At 38.8% G+C, this 17,903-nt stretch overlaps 1 pseudogene; it reads left to right on the top strand.

Moving 5' to 3' along the window:
• Positions 1-9,916: 9,916 nt before the first annotated feature.
• Positions 9,917-16,693, top strand: LOC121461610 (annotated as a pseudogene).
• Positions 16,694-17,903: the final 1,210 nt, after the last annotated feature.

Below are 17,903 nucleotides of genomic sequence, written 5' to 3'. Positions count from 1 at the left end.
TTAAAAACACACCTGAAAGCTCTAGAAAAAAAAGAAGCAGACGCGCCCAGGAGAAGTAGAAGACTGGAAATAATAAAACTGAGGGCTGAAATCAACAAAATAGAAACACAGAAAACAGTCCAAAGAATCAATGAAACAAAAAGCTGGTTCTTGGAGAAAATCAACAAGATCGACAAACCCCTATCCAAACTAATTAAACAACAGAGAGAGAACACGCAAATAAATAAGATCAGAAATGAAAAGGGGGACATAACCACAGACACAGAGGAAATTCAGAGAATCATTAGATCTTACTACAAAAGCCTGTATGCCACAAAACTGGAAAATACAAAAGAAATGGACATTTTTTTAAATAAGTACCACATACCAAAGCTAAACCAAGACCAGGTGAATGATCTAAATAGACCGGTTTCTCGCGAAGAATTAGAAATGGTTATCAAAAATCTCCCTTCGAAAAAAAGCCCAGGACCAGATGGTTTCAATGCAGAATTCTACCAGAACTTCCAAGAAGAACTAATACCTATACTCCTTAATGTATTTCACAATATAGAATCAGAAGAGTCATTGCCAAATTCCTTTTATGAAGCTACAGTTACCCTGATACCAAAACCACAAAAAGACCCAACCAAGAAAGAGAATTACAGACCGATCTCACTCATGAACATCGACGCAAAAATTTTCAATAAAATACTGGCAAACCGAATCCAAGAACACATAAGAAAAATTATCCATTATGATCAAGTAGGCTTCATCCCAGAGATGCAGGGCTGGTTCAACATACGCAAATCTATCAATGTAATCCACCATATAAATAAACTGAAAGAAAAAAACCATATGATCATTTCACTAGATGCTGAAAAAGCATTCGACAAAATTCAACACCCCTTTATGATAAAGGTCTTGGAGAGAATAGGGATACAAGGGTCCTACCTAAATATAATAAAAGCTATTTACAGCAAGCCAACAGCTAACATTAAATTAAACGGAGAAAAACTCAAAGCCATCCCACTTAAATCAGGAACACGACAAGGATGTCCACTCTCTCCATACCTCTTCAATATAGAGCTTGAAATTCTAGCAATAGCAATAAGACAACATAAGGAGATCAAGGGGATTCGTATTGGAAAGGAAGAAGTTAAGCTTTCGTTATTTGCAGATGATATGATAGTGTACATAAGCGACCCCAAAAATTCTACCAAAGAACTCCTACAGCTGATAAACAGCTTTAGTAATGTGGCAGGATACAAGATCAACTCCAAAAAATCAGTTGCCTTCCTATACACTAAGGATAAGGAAGCAGAGAGGGAAATCAGAGAAGCATCACCTTTCACGATAGCCACAAATAGCATAAAATACCTTGGGGTAACCCTGACCAAGGAAGTGAAAGATCTACTTGACAAGAACTATAAGTCTTTGAAGAAAGAAATTGAAGAAGACACCAGAAAATGGAAAGACCTCCCTTGCTCTTGGATTGGGAGGATCAACATAGTAAAAATGGCAATTCTACCAAAAGCAATCTATAGATTCAATGCAATCCCCATCAAAATCCCATCAAAATTCTTCACAGATCTGGAGAAGACAATAATCAACTTTATATGGAAAAACAAAAAACCCAGGATAGCCAAAACAATCTTATACAATAAAGGATTGTCTGGAGGCATTACCATCCCTGACTTCAAACTCTATTACAGAGCTACAGTATTGAAAACAGCTTGGTATTGGCATAAAAACAGAGAAGTAGACCAATGGAATCGAATAGAAGACCCTGACATTAACCCACAAACCTATGAACACCTGATCTTCGATAAAGGAGCTAAAAGTATACAATGGAAAAAAGAGAGCATCTTCAACAAATGGTGCTGGCAAAACTGGATGTCAATCTGTAGAAGAATGAAAATAGATCCATATCTATCACCATGCACAAAACTCAAATCCAAATGGATTAAAGACCTCAATATCAGTCCGAACACACTGAACCTGATAGAAGAGAAAGTGGGAAGTACTCTACAGCACATGGGCACAGGAGACCACTTCCTATGTATAACCCCAGCAGCACAGACACTAAGGGCATCATTGAATAAATGGGACTCCCTGAGGCTGAGAAGCTTCTGTAAAGCAAAGGACACTGTCACTAAGACAAAAAGACAACCCACTGACTGGGAGAAGATCTTCACCAACCCTGCTACTGACAAAGGTTTGATCTCCAAAATATATAAAGAACTCAAGAAACTAGACCGTAAAAGGCTAATCAACCCAATTATAAAGTGGGGCACTGATCTGAACAGAGAATTCTCAACAGAAGAACTTCAAATGGCCAAAAGACACTTAAGGTCATGCTCAACTTCCTTAGCGATCAGGGAAATGCAAATCAAGACAACTTTAAGATACCACCTCACACCTGTCAGAATGGCGAAAATAAAAAACACCAATGATAGCCTTTGCTGGAGAGGTTGTGGAGAAAGGGGTACACTCACCCATTGCTGGTGGGAATGCAAACTTGTGCAACCACTCTGGAAAGCAGTGTTTCGGTTTCTCAGGAAATTCGGGATCAACCTACCCCTGGATCCAGCAATACCACTCTTGGGAATATACCCAAGAGAGGCCCTATCATACAACAAAAGTATATGCTCAACTATGTTCATGGCAGCATTGTTTGTAATAGCCAGAACCTGGAAACAAACTAGATGCCCTTCAACGGAAGAATGGATGAAGAAAGTATGGAATATATACATATTAGAGTATTACTCAGCAGTAAAAAACAAGGACTTCTTGAATTTTGCATACAAATGGATGGAAATAGAAAACACTATCCTGAGTGAGGTAAGCCAGACCCAAAAAGAGGAACATGGGATGTACTCACTCATATTTGGTTTCTAGCCATAAATAAAGGACATTGAGCTTATAATTCATGTTCCTAGAGAAGCTAAATAAGAAGGTGAATCCAAAGACAAACACATAGGCATCCTCAGGAATATTAACCTTCATCAGGCGATGAAAGGAGACAGAGACAGAGACCCACATGGGAGCACCGGACAGAAATCTCAAGGTCCAAATCAGGAGCAGAAGGAGACGGAGCACGAGCAAGGAACTCAGGACCCCGAGGGGTGCACCCACACACTAAGACAATGGGGATGTTCTATTGGGATCTCACCAAGGCCAGCTGGCCTAGGTCTGAAAAAACATGGGATAAATCCGGACTAGCTGAACATAGCGGACAATGAGGAATACTGAGAATTCAAGAACAATTGCAGTGGGTTTTTGATCCTACTGCACGTACTGGCTTTGTGGGAGCCTAGGCAGTTTGGATGCTCACCTTACGAGACCTGGATAGAGGTGGGCAGTCCTTGGGCTTCCCACAGGTCAGGGAACCCTGATTGCTCTTCGAGCAGATGAGGGAGGGGGAATTGATCGGGGGAGGGGGAGGGAAATGGGAAGCGGTTGTGGGGACGAGGCAGAAATCCTTAATAAATAAATAAATTTAAAAAAAAAAAAAAAAACTAGATCACAGTTGGAAACTGGGGACCATCTGTTTGAGGCTAAAATAAAGAGAACTCAACAATATGAGGATAGGAAATAATTATTTTAACACCTATTGTACACCAGTCCCTGTTTTTCTATTTTAAAACTGTCTGTCTAATCAAAAAAAAAAAAAAAAAAAAAAAAATAAAGTTCTTGTCATACGGGTCTTTCACTTGGTTGTTTAGAGTTACCAAAAGATATTTATGTTATTTGTGGTTATTGTGAAGGGTGATTTTTCTCTGATTTATTTCTCAACCTGTTATCATCTGTATAAGGAGGGTTATTGATTTTTTTAATTAATCTTGTATCTTGCTACATTACTGAAGGTGTTTATGAGTTGTAGGAGTTCTTTGGTAGAATTTTTGGAGTCACTTATGTAAACTATCACATCATCAGCAAATAATGAAAGTTTGATTTCTTCTTTTATGATTTGTATCCTCTTGATTTCCATTTGCTCTTTTCAAGTACTATATTGAATAGATATGGAGAGAGTGGACAAACCTTGTCTTGTTCCTGATTTCAGTGGGATCACTTTGAGGTTTTTTTTTTTTTTTTTTTTTTTTTTTTTTTTTTTTTTTTACATTTAGTTTGATTTTGGCTGTTGGCTTGCTGTCTATTACCTTTATTATGTTTAGGTATGTTCCTTGTATTCCTACTGTCTCCAAGACTTTTATCATGAACGGTTGTTGAATTGTGACAAAGGCTTTTTCAGAATCTATGGGATTTTTTCTTTCAGTTTGTTTTTATGGTGGATTACATTGATGGGTTTTTGTATGTTGAACCATCCCTGCAAATCTGGGATTAAGCCACCTTGATCATGGTCGATGATATTTGGATGTGTTCTTGGATTTTGTTTGCCAATATTTTATTGAGTATTTTTGCATCAACATTCATAAGGGAGATTGGTCTGTAATTGTCTTTCATAACTGAGTCTTTGTATGGTCTGGGTATCAGAATAACTGTAGCCTCATAAAAAGAGTTTGGCAATGTTCAGTCTGTTTCTTTTGAATGGAACAATTTGAGGAGTGTAAGTATTGATTCTTCTTTAAAGTTCTGGTGGAATTTTGCACTGGAACTATTGGGCCTTGGACTTTTTTGGTTGGGAGACTTTTGATGACTGCTTCTATTTCCATGGGAGTTATAGGTATATTTAAATTGTCTTGATTTAATTTATGGTATATGATAACTATCCATAAAATTGACCATTTCTTTTAGATTTTCCAATTTTGTGGAGTACAGCTTTTTGATGTATAAACTAATGATTCTCTGGATTTCCTCAGCGTCTACGTTATGTCCTCTTTTCATTTCTGATTTTGTTAATTTGGATATTCCTTCTCTGCCTTTTGGTTAGTTTTGATATGTATTCATCTATCTTGTTGATTTTTCTCAAAGAACCAGCTTTTTGTTTCATTGATTCTTTGTATTGTTTTCTTTGATTCTATTTTATTGATTTCAGCTCATAATTTTATTATTTTCTGTAATCTACTCCTCCTGGATGAGTCTGCATCTTTTGTTCAAGAGTTTTCATGTGTGCTTTTTAAGTCTCTAGTGTGAGATTGCTCTGCTTTCTTTATATAGGCACTTAATGGTATGAACAATTCTGATTGTCCATTTCTGAGGACAAAGTGTCAGCACCTCCATTTATGACTCTGAACCCATCTACATCTCTTTAATTAAGTTAAATTTTGCTTTATGTGGTTTTAAGCTCTGATACTAGGTATGTACTTCATGATGATAATTAAGATTTTACAATTTTAAAAGTTTCTAGTAACATTCTTTGTTTTTGAATGATCTTTCTGTTATTAATATAGACTCTAGTTCCTTTCTTCACTTTTCCCTCTCTTTTCCCGTTTCCTTCTCCCCCGTGTTTCTCTTTGTATAAATTTCGGCAGATTGTGTCATTCAAAGATTTTGTCTGTTTTATCTAGATCACCCAATTTCTTGTAATACAATTTTTTATATTGTCTCCAACTTTTCTTTTAGTGTCCGTTGTAATTCAAATACTGTGGTTTCTGATCTTTGATGTTAGTAACACATATCTTCTATTTTACCCTCTAGTTTGGCTAGTTCATTGATTTTCTTAACTAGTCTTGCAAGTTGATTATCAACTTTATTGGTCCCTTTAAAGAATCAGCTTTAGCTTTGTTGATATCCTCTATTATCCTGTGTTTACTGACTTTGACTCTAATTTTTCTTCTGCTTATTTTTCTAGTTTCTGGAAGTTGGAGTTTAAATTATTGATTTTTTAGATAACTTTTTCTTTTCTAGAATAAGCAGTTAAGGATAAAACTTGCCCTCTAAGCACTGCTTTTAGTATTCTACAAGTTTTGATAACTTCTATTTTTATTTGGCTCAAAATATTTAAAAATTTTTCAATATTTCTTCTTTTAAAATCATTATCTAAAAAAATTGGTATGACATCATCTCCAAAATACTTCTGGGGTCCATTTAATATTGTTGACTTCTATTTTAATTCCACTATAGTCAAGGAGCAATCATGATATGATCCCATTCTTTAAAATGTGTTAACACGTTGAGCTTGAGAGATGTATCAGTGTTTTTCAGCACTGGCTGTTCTTTCAAAGGACTTGGGTTTGATTTCCAGTAAGCACATGGTGGCTCACATCTAATTGTGACTCCAGTTCCAGGGGATCTAAAGTCCTTTTCTGACTTTTGATGGCACCAGGTATGTAAATGTTGTACATACATACATACAAGCAATATACCCATACATATAAAACAAATAAAAAACTGTATTATGTGTTGTGGCTCAGGATATAATCTATTATAGTGATGAGCCAAGCAGGCCTGCTTTTCGTCCTGCCAGGCTCCTGCATGGCTAGCTTAACACCCGAAATAATAACACACAAATAGAATTCATTTAAACACTGCCTGGCCCATTATCTCCACTATCACATATTGTTCTAACCCATTTTAGTATCTGTATTGCCACTTGACTATGGCTTACTGGCATGAGTCCGTCCGTCTTGGGTAGGAGAAGCATGGCTTCTGCCTGACTCTGCTTTCTTCCTTTCAGAATTCTGTTCTGTCTACTTCACCCACCTAAGGGCTGGCCTATCAAAAGGTCAAGGCAGTTTCTTTATTGACCAATAAAAGTAACAAATACACAGATGACCCTCCTACATCAATCTATGTTCTTGAAAGCTCCATATGAGCTTGTGAAAAGATATATTCTACTATAGGAAGTCTTCTGTAGTATAAGTTATACTGATCTGGTGACGGAGTTGCTATGTTCAGTTATGTCTGTCTGATTTTGTGCCTATTGTTGGTTTCTCCCTTTCTAATAAAGGGATGTTAAAATCTCTAAACTACAGAACTGAATTTCCCTCTTTCTTGTAAGAGCTTATAACAGGTTTGGCTTTTTCATTCCAACTCTCTGTTGTTATGTACCTACAAGCTAATGATTGGGATTTGTTCTTGGTGGTGCATCTTTCTACAGAGCCCACCTTTATCCTTGATATCTTTTCTTGATCTCAAATTATATTTATCTAAAATTAATATAATTATCCACCTTTGGGTTGCTGTTAGCATAGAATTTGAAATTCATCTTCCATCATACTCAAACATCTGAGAATGAAAGAGGAATGGTTTCTCAAAAGATAGAATTTTCAACAAGAGTAGAAAGGGTGTGGAGTTCTGAGGTATCAGCATGTCTACCAAAGTAGCAGAGGCCATGACATCTTTGTTGTCCAAAAATAGAGAAAATGTAGGTTGTGACTGCAAATCAACTAACATGAAGGAAGGGAGATAATGGATGAATCATTATTAATCCTGATTCTAAATATATTGGAAAAAAACTGTACACAGCCTAGGTAAGATGCTTACCATATGATCAAGCAAAATTAATTAGAATTTGGAATATGGAGAAAAGATGCAACCGAAGTTTGGATGAGGATGATACTCACACTGACTAAGGCCGTTCTTGGAGATGTGATTAGTACATGGGAAAATGGGAGGGGTCCATTGTCAAATACTGTTGGTTAAATACGTTATCTTACATGTGGGAAACAATTAATATCTTGAAATTTTGAATTTCAAAATGTTAATATACTTTCACCCTCAGATGTTATAACATCTAATGTTTTAAAGTGATTTTTTTTTTTGGTGAGTAATTTTAGTGAAGGGTAATGGGTATCTATTGTGTTGAATACAACTTTATTGAGAAAGAAGGCTTTTACTCTATAGGAAAATACAAAACAGATATTCTCTTCTTTAAATATTTTCTAGAGTCAAGTCATTCAATTACAGCAGGAAAATGTCAGGAATCATGGGCTTATCAGCATCAGGATCCACAGTATAATCACCATCAGGAGCCACAGGATGATCCATATCTTATTCCATTTGGTAATATTCTTCCTTATGTAGTAGCCGTCATTGAAGAGACAGAGAGTGGGTCTTGATTAGGAAGTAGCTGATACCCTGGCTGTAGTATTCCAGCCTTCCTCTTAGTAGAAGCATCTAGTGGTCCAAGTACTGTGCTGTCACAGGTCCGGAGTAATTGGATTGCTTGTTGTTTCCCTAGCAAGGCGCATCCTTGTGTGCCTCTAAATCTTTGTAAACTTGCAGCGATGGAAAGACCATCGATGTCTTAGTCACTGTTCTATTGCTGTGAAGAGACACCATGACCAAGGCAACACCTACAAAAGAAAGTATTTAATTGAGGACTTGCTTATGGTTCAGAAGTTTAGTCCAATATCATCAGGGTGGGGCCATGGTGGCACTCATATTGTTGAGAAAGTAGTTGGCAGCTACATCCTGGTCCACTGTCAGAGAGAGGTGGGAGGGGTTAACTGGACCTGGCATGGGATTTTGAAGCTCAAAGTCCACCCCTGATGACATTCTTCCTCCAACAAGGCCATGCTCGCCCGAATAAAGCACATCTAATCCACAACCGTCCAAACAGTTCCATTCCCTTGTGATTAAGCATTCAAACATATGAGCCTGTGGGACCATTCCCATTCAAACCACCACCATGGGTTTAATTTCCTCTCACATCTGTGTTAAAGTCCCACTTTTTTCTTATTTGGTTATGTGGTTTTTATTTGGTCATAAGATATGAGACTTGCTTTGTCTTGCCTCAGGAGACAAGTGACTGGACAATAAGAAAGGGGAAAGCTTTTAGCAAAGACTCCTTCATGCAAAAGGCTCCTCCATCATAAAACTTTCTGATTACATTAAAGTGATGTTGTCCGACCCCCACAGTTGTCGCAGGTGAGCTGGAACAGATGCTCTGATGAAATAAACACCCTTCAGTAAATTTATCAGTCATGTTGCCTTTTGCCAATGTATGGACTGCATGAGTTCTTAAGCAGGAGAAGCTTACAGGTTCTGAAGTTTAATTTAAACTTTCTATACGTGAGCACAATACAGCTTGCATATTTAATTCTCATAGACTTATAGAAACAAAATCTATGGGCAAAACTTAGAACTGACCTGTCTGTGAATTTATACTTATCTAATAGGAAGGATAACATTTCTAAGTATTATGTCTGATAATCTTACACATTTTCAGTAAAATTATAAATTTTTCATGTTTTTTAAAAAAAACATTCATACCTTTTCACTGGAAGCAAATATTTATAACAATTTTTTATTTCTACTGATTATTATTTTAGTTTTCATGAGATTGTCAGGCTGGGGAAGTTGTATAAAATGTTTTAAAATCAATTGATTTAGCTTATGTGTAATCTGTAAATAAAAATAAACAAAAATTTCTAACTAGTTTAATGTGAATGACACAAATTACTTTTAATGACAGTGTTTTCATATTTTCCACATTAATGCTTATCTCAATCCTTAAGAAGAGGCTTGCTGATTGTTTTGGTACTGATCAAAACTTAGGAGACAATCACAAGATTTGTTTCATGAGGATCATGAATTCTATGATGACATCAATATTGTCTATCACCAAAAAATAGATTTAGCATACTATTTTTGTAATTTAAAGGAAATTTATTGTGTTTTTATGACTGACTTACTTGATTGTAGCTGAGATTGAGAAGCAATTTTCTGTCTCTGATTGATAGCAAAACTATTGTGTTAACTTCAAATACTTTACATATACACTGATCCACCAGAAATGTGTATCAGACGGCACATTTGGCTAGTATTTGGATTTGTTTTAAAAATAATGCATATTTTTGAACTGTAATTATACTGTTTTTAGGATATGGTTGCCAGAACAAAAGACATTCTAATACAAATTCATGTAATTAAATTTAGTTAAATATAACACTCCAAGTCTTTTATTAAGAGCTGTCTTTGTTTCTCTCTCTCTCTCTCTCTCTCTCTCTTTCTCTCTCCCTCTCTCTCTCTTGTGTGTGTGTGTGTGTATCTAGGTAGCACTACAGTGTCTGTACAGATAGGCACAAAAGCTATGCTGCACTGCTCTCGAACTCCATCAAAAAAGGCAAAATTTATAATATGGGAAATAGCTCTCATAAGTCAGCCTCCCTGCACAATATCCTACAGAGTAGAAAACAACGAGACCCGTAAAGGCTGCGCTGATGAGAGAATCGACTGGGCCTCCATACCTGACCAGAGTCCTGACCTTCAGATCAATGCAGTGGCCCTCGGTATGACAGGCTTTATTCATGTCAAATACACACACTCATGAAGAATTTCCAACAATAATATAGCTTCCATGTTATAGGTAAGTCACAATATTACATATTGCGGTATTTTAGGTCACTGGATTTTAGATAGAAACAAATGCCTTTGTAATTTGTGACAAGGCTGAATTTTTTTCCCTCCTATTCCCCACAGTCCCCCCAGAAGTAACCCTAGTTCAAGGGGAAAACAGAACTGCAGTTTGTGAGGCAATTGCAGGCAAGCCAGTTGCACAGATCTTTTGGACTCCAGATGGGGATTGTAAAACGATGACTGCATCACACAGCAATGGCACCGCAACTGTCAGGAGCACATACCACTGGGAGCACAACAATGTGTCTGATGTCTTCTGCTTTGTCTCCTATCTGACTGGCAGCAAGCTTATGTCCATAGCACTGAATCAAGGTAAGTACCCTTTTCTTGTTTTCAGGGCCCTCTATGGAGGAAGGAGCATAGAGCTTCATGCTATCTCAAGGATTTCTGTTTGTTTAAAAAGAAAAACGTAATTGATATTTAACATTTTTCATGAAAGACAAATATTTGAAGTTCCTACTATTTCTGATAAATGTGGCCAAAAGTCACTTAAGGGAGGAAAGAGGACAGTCAAGACAACTCAATCATAATCTTGACGTAGAAACCATGGGCTAGCTAGCTGCTTGCTAGTTACTCATATCCATGCTAAGCTCTATCTATCTATCTATCTATCTATCTATCTATCTATCTATCTATCATCTATCTAACTATTCTGCACAGGAATGGTGCCACCCATATACTGGTCTCTTAGGTGGCTTTAGGCCATATGAAGTGAACAATTAAAGCTAAATAGGACAACAGACCCACTTAAGACACCTGCAGTTCTTATCAATAGGCTACAAATTCAGAATGTTTCCATAATTTATTTATCAGGGTAAGTAATTTGGTAGAATGGTTCATAGAACTGAAAATACACTTTGCTTACTATTTTGATGGTTTATTATAAAGACTGCAATACAGGGACAGACAAATTCAAAAGATTCTCGGGGCCCTCTATGGAGGATGGAGGATCCCTCTCTGTGTGCTGTGAAGACCATTGCTTAAAAAAGAAACTGCCTTAGGCCTGTGCAGGGAAGAATAGAGGTAGGTGGAAAAACTAAACTGAATGCTGGGAGAAAGAAGGAAGAGTCAGTGAGAAACCATGTAGCCCCATCAGAGACAGATGCCCAAATCTTGCCAGTAAGCCACAGCCTCGTGGTGATATGCAGGTTAAAAGAAATGGGTTAAATTAAGATGTATGAGTTAGCCAATTAGAAGCTAGAACTAATGGGTCAAGTAGTGATTTAATTAATACAGTTTCTGTGTGGTTATTTCAGGACTGAGCAGCCTGTAACAAACAAATGGCCTCCTACAACAAATTGGTGCCAATGTGGCCAACTAAAATACACTTTAAGAGAGGTTTTCCTGATTCAGTGGTAGCAGAAAAAAGCTGTGCAGTTTTGAAATGGTGGCTTTCTTGATCATGCTGCCAGCATGAACTCTGGCTCTTCCAGAAGGCTGAACAATTAAATGGGGCTTCTGAGCAGCATGCTGCAAGTTACTTGGCGGCAGCAAGGGATAACTGGTTACCAGAGTTGATGTGCTGAGGACAGCTCCCACACAGCAGTCTCAGAGAAAGTGAATGGACCTCTGCCATGTTGTACTGGGTGGAACAGGCAGGCAGTACCATATTTTCTCTAGTAATGCTGCTGCTTAGGTTTATAAGTGCTTATCATTTTAAGAAACATTCCTATTCAGAAAAGGATTACAGATACACAATAAAGACAAATTCAGATGAAAAAGACCTCTAAATGGGTCACAGTGTTGGATAACTGTATATAGGCTTGGGGAAAAGAATAAAAAGAGTGTAGAGAGTTATGAAAAAGTAAATTGTTTAAAAAATTAAAACAAAGTCTTTAAAGAGACAGATTAAACTTGTAGAAAAGTAATAGAGTAAGAAAAATAAGTCATGTGAAGATGGAATGTACACAGAGGGTCTGGATTATGTATATTTTGTGTTTTCTTTGAATTTTTTGACTGTGAAGTGGTATAGGAGGTTCTTCTGTTTGTGTGTTGCTTTCATTGGTTAAATAAAGAGACTGCCTTGGCCTTTTGATAGGGCAGCCCTTAAGTGGGCGGAGTAGAATAGAATGCTGGTAAGAAGGGAAGTGTGACAGATGCCATGAATTTCCAGCCTGAGATGGACATAGGTTAGAATCTCTCCTGGTAAGCCATGACCTAATGGTGACATACAGATGATTAGAAATGGGTTGAATCAAGATGTAAGAGTTAGCCAATAAGAGGCTAGAGATAATAGGCTAGGCAGTAATTAAATCAATACAATTTCTTTGTGGTTATTTCGGGCTAGGGCTAAGCTAGCCAGGTGGTGGGACACAGCCCACCGTACCTCCCTACAACAGTGAAAGAGCTAAGTACAGAGAGACATTTCATTGTACAGGCTATTAAGCTAAACTCACATATATGTTTTTAAGGTTTTTTTTTATACATTGCTATTAGCCATAAAGTAAAGGGAAATCATGCTAAAATTCACACACCCAAAGAAGTTAAGGAACAAGAAAGGCTCAAGGCAGAGACATATGAATCTCACTGAGAAGTGGAAATAGAATAGACTTCAAGGTTGATAGGGAAAAAGTAGGAATTGGGGATAGGCATGGGAACAGGAGGGATCAGGTTGGGGAGGATGGAGGAAGAGAGTACTGGAAAAGATGATTGGAATCACCTCTGGGGTGAGCTAGAAAACTAGTACGATGAAAACTCCCATTTATCTATGAGGATTATTCTAGCTAAGACTAAGACTCCTAGCAATGGGAAATATGGAGCCTGAATTGGCCATCTCCTATAAGCAGGCAAGACTTCCATTGGAGGGATTGGTATCCCAACCCAGTCATATAACCTTTGACCTACAATTTGCCTTACCTACAAGGGTATGCTGGGACAAAGGAGGCACATAAATTATGGGTGTGGCTAACCAATGACTCGTCCAGCTTGAGACCCATACTATTAATGGGAGCCCAGTTTGTAATGCCAAAACCCAGAGGCTGTATAGCCAAAGACCTAGAAAAGAACCAAGCATAACTGGCAAAAAAGAAAAAACTCAATGAAATGATTCCTGGTGATATTCTGCTATACTCATAGATCATTGCCTAGTCCAATTGTCAAAAAGGTTTCACCTAGTGACTGATGGAAACAAATGCAGATCTAGAGCCAGACATTTGGTAGACCTCAGGGAATGCTGTGGAAGATAAAGAGGAAGGATTGTGGGAGCAAGAGGGACAAACGACAGTACAAGAAAACTCAAATAATCAACTAAACTGGTTTCATAGGGGCTCACAAATACTGAATTTCCAACCAGAGAATTTGCATGGGACTGAATGACCTAGACCCTCTTCACATAAGTTACAGTTGTGTATCTTGGTCTTTTGGTAAAACTCCTAACAGAGAGAGCAGGGGCTGTCTCCAACTCTGTCACCTGATTTTCAGACCCTTCCCTCCTACCTGGTTGCCTCATTCAGCATCAATAGGAGAGGAAGCACCTAGTCTTACTGCAACTTGATATGCCATGACTGACTGGTATACGTGGGAGGCCTGTACTTTTCTGAAGCGAAAGGAAAAGGAGTGAAAGTGGGGAGGAGAAGGAAGGGTGGGGAGAGGGACTAGGAGGGAAAGAGGAAGGGGAAACCCTATTTTGGCTGGTAAAAATGAATTCATAAAAAATAAAAGACTTGGAAAGATGAGGGATACAATGGTCATACCTTAACAAATAAAGGCAATTTACAACAAGACCATAGCCAACATCAACTTAAACAGAGAAAAAAAATCAAAGCAATTCCACTAAAATCAATAGTAAGACAAGGTTTTCCACTCTCTCTGTACATATTCAATATAGTGCTTGGATTCATAGCTTGATGTGGGAGTGTCATATATCAATCTGTTGATTTCATTGGTTAAGTAATAAAGAAACTGCTAGCCCATTTGATAGGCCCACCCTTAGGTGGGTGGAGTAAACAGAACAGAATGCTGGGAGGAAGAGGAAGTGAGCTCAGAGATTCGACAGCTCTCCTCTCGAGGTAAGACAGCTCAGACAGAGACGCCATGCTCCGCTCTCCCTGGGAGACGCAATTCAGCTCTGACCCAGGATGGACGTAGGCTAGAATCTTCCCTGTAAGCACACCTTGGGGTGCAACACAGATGATTAGAAATGGGCTAAATTAATATGTGAGAATTAGCCTAGAAGAGGCTAGATAGAAATGGGCCAAGCAGTGTTTAAATGAATCCAGTTTGTGTGTTGTTATTTCGGGCATAAGCTAGCCAGGCGGCTGGGGGGCTGGGGATGCAGCCCGGCCACTCGAATTACTACAATAGCTAGAGCAATAAGGCAACTGAAGGATCTAAAGGGGATACAAATTGAAAAGGAAGTCAAACTTATGCTATTTGCAGATGATATGACAGCATACATAAATGATACCACAAATTCTCCCATGGAGCTTCTACAGCTGAAAAACACCTTCAGTGATGTAGCTGGATCCAAGATTAACTCAAAAAATTCAGTAGCTCTGTTACTCTTTGGCTTTTACTGGACGCCTACCATCCAGCTCCCAAATAAATCACAAGAAGGCTTATTCTTGGCTATGTATGCCTAATCTTAGTTAGCTTATTTCTATCCAGCTTTTCTTAACTAATTATCTCATCTACCTTTTGTCTCTGGGTTTTTTCCTTTTCTTACTTTTGTATATTTTACTTTCCCTATTACTCAGTGACTGATTGTGTGACTAACTGATTGACCCCTAGCAACCTCCTCTCCTTATTCTGGCTCCCTAATCCCCCTTCTCAGATTTCTCCTCCTATTTATTCTCTCTGCCTACCCCCACACCTATTTCTCTCTTCTGCCCCTCTACTAGCCATTCAGCTTTTTATTAGGCCAATCAGGTGTTTTAGACAGGCAAAGTAACATAAAAATAAATATACAAACCTAGAAGGAGACGATCTCATGCAGCCTCACCCTTAGACAAAGATCTACAGTTAACTAAAGTGTTCTGTGCTGGGTTTTCTGGCAGAAAGGGTGGGGACAGAGCCAGTCCTGCTGGACTTTCCCTTAGGTTGAGCAGGATGGTGAGTGTTGAATGACCCAGCCCACCCCCACCCCTCAAGGGGAGAAACACACCCACTGAGTCTGTAGTCTGTCGAAGCAGGATCTCACTTAATGGTATCAGGCAGGTATATAGGGTTGTGATGGGGGTGGAGAAGTTTGGGATGGGTTGAGGTGGAGTAAGGAACAAGGGCCAATAATATTCTGCCATGTTAGCAGTGGCTGGGCAGAGGCAGGTCTAGGTCGGGATGTGCTTAGTCACTCACAAGAGAAGTCATGGCCAAAGACAGGTCTCCAAACTCGAGCTAGGCTCAGGAAGTTACACACTGAACCTCATACCTAGGCCTTATGAGGCCCAACAGTGCTGAGAAGGAGAAGAAATAGTCTTCCCTCAGAGATGGCCCTATATCCAATCCCAAGTAGCCAGTCCTGAAATCATGTACATGCAAACAACACAGAATGGACTCAGCAGACTGTATTCCATATTATGTATAAATATGCAACAATAACAATTTAGAAGAGGTTAGCAATTTGAGAGGGAACATTGGGAAGTGAGAACAAGTGGAGGAGTTTGGAGGAAGAAAGAGGAATGGGTGGAAAAGATGCAATTATATTTTCATAAAAATAAAATAAAATTTACATGGGGACTTTTTCCTTATATAACTGGGAAGTATTAGCAATACTTAGTGTGCATGTATTCACTGTCAAATATATGTTAGTGCCTATCAATCACAAAATATGGAATTGATTTCTAAACTTAATCCTGCAATAATGATATATGAGAGGTATTTAAATTATAATTTGTAAGGCTTTCTTGTTTTGACATTCCCTAAAACATTAGGAATACTGTAAGTGATTTTAAAGCTGTTTGTTTTAATTCCCTGATGAGGACCATTATTGAACTGACTTGTCCTCTACCCTTGCCTATAGTTACTGGTGTCACCAGCACACTGAGTTCCCTGCTGATCATTAGCTATATGAAACTGTCCCTCCTGGGGATTATTCTGCTCATTGTAGGATTTGCTTTCTTCCAGAAGAGCAATTATTTCAGGTAGGACAGAAAACTGAAATAGTAAGACTAATTAGGAAAAAAAAAACATTGTCATAAGTTTAAGTTCACAGTGGACTGGGAAGATACGCTATATTGCCCCATTGTGGTTTTTCCTTCTACTCTTCTTCAGCAGTTTCTTTAAATAATGGAGCCCAGGCATAGATACCCACAGCACTGGCGAGAGAGTCTGCCTTGCCACAGTTCTAACTGAGGAGGGACTTAGCCTAGCCCTCTCTCTCAGGAATCAGTGGTAGAAATGAAGTTTCTAAAACTTTTATGAGCTTATTTACAAGCTTCTTGATATCTATGAGTTTCTGTTTATTTCTGTTTAATTGTATTTTTGTTGTTTACTTTTGTTTATTTTTAGAAAGTGAAAATCCAGATATCTGAAGTCCATAAATCTGATGACATAATGCAAGAAAGCAACCACTTGCAATCACCTTTGTTGACCTCCAGCTTACATGTTCCTAATGTCTTCACATTTGTTAGAAGTCATGTGACGATGACAGTTATGCAATATGACTACACAGGCAGAAATATTGGTGCTTATCATCATAAATGCTATGAACAACTCTCTACTCTCTACCTTCCCCACTTCACAGGCTGAAGAAGAAGATGGCTTAGCAAAAGGTCAACAACAGTGCTGGGTGTTTTTCCTTCACCCACATCCTCCATGAATGGCTTCCACCAACTTCCTGTTCCTAGATTCATTTTTTTATTATTATTTAAGTTCTTTATTAATAGAGTTCATAGATTTTTCTTCTTTGCCTTTCTTTTTTTTTATTGCGAAAAGAAGAAAAAAAAACATAAACAAAAACAAGTTTCCCCCTCCTCCCAGCCTCCCATTTCCCTTCCCCTCCTCCCATCCTTCTCCCCCTCCTCCCACCCTTCTCCCCCTCCTCCCATCCTTCTCCCCCTCCCCCCACTCCTCCCCCCCCCACTCTCTCCAGTCCACAGAGCAGTCCGGGTTCCCTGCCCTGTGGTAAGTCCTAGGTCCTCCCCACTCCGTCCATATCTAGGAAGGTGAACATCCAAACTGGCTAGGCTCCCACAAAGCCAGCACATTAAGTAGGATCAAAAGCCCCTGCCATTGTCCTTGGTGTCTCATCAGCCCTCATTGTTCGCCATGTTCAGAGAGTCTGGTTTTATCCCATGCTTTTTCGGTCACAGTCCAGCTGGCCTTGGTGAGCTCCCCGTAGATCAGCTCCACTGTCTCAGTGGGTGGATGCACGCCTCGTGGTCCCAAATTCTTTGCTTATGTTCTCCCTCCTTCTGCTCCTCCTTGGGACCTTGGGAGCTCAGTCCAGTGCTCCTGTGTGGGTCTCTGTCTCTATCTCTATCCATCACCAGATGAAGATTCTATGATGATATGCAAGATATTCGTCAGTATTGCTCTAGGATAGGGTCATTTCAGGTTCCCTATCCTCAGCTGCCCAAGGAACTAATTGGGAACCTCATCTTGGGCACTAGGGAGCCCCTCTAGGGTCAAGTCTCTTGCCCACCCTAAAGTGGCTCCCTTAACTAAGAATTGTGGTTCCGAGCTCCCCTATCCACCTTTCCTTTATCCCAATTCTCCTGTTTCCC

Source organism: Microtus oregoni, unplaced genomic scaffold (assembly GCF_018167655.1).
Source record: "Microtus oregoni isolate MIOR12 unplaced genomic scaffold, Mior012 000023F_ref0000262, whole genome shotgun sequence".
NCBI lineage: Eukaryota > Metazoa > Chordata > Mammalia > Rodentia > Cricetidae > Microtus > Microtus oregoni.
This window is presented reverse-complemented; position numbering and strand designations above follow the sequence as displayed.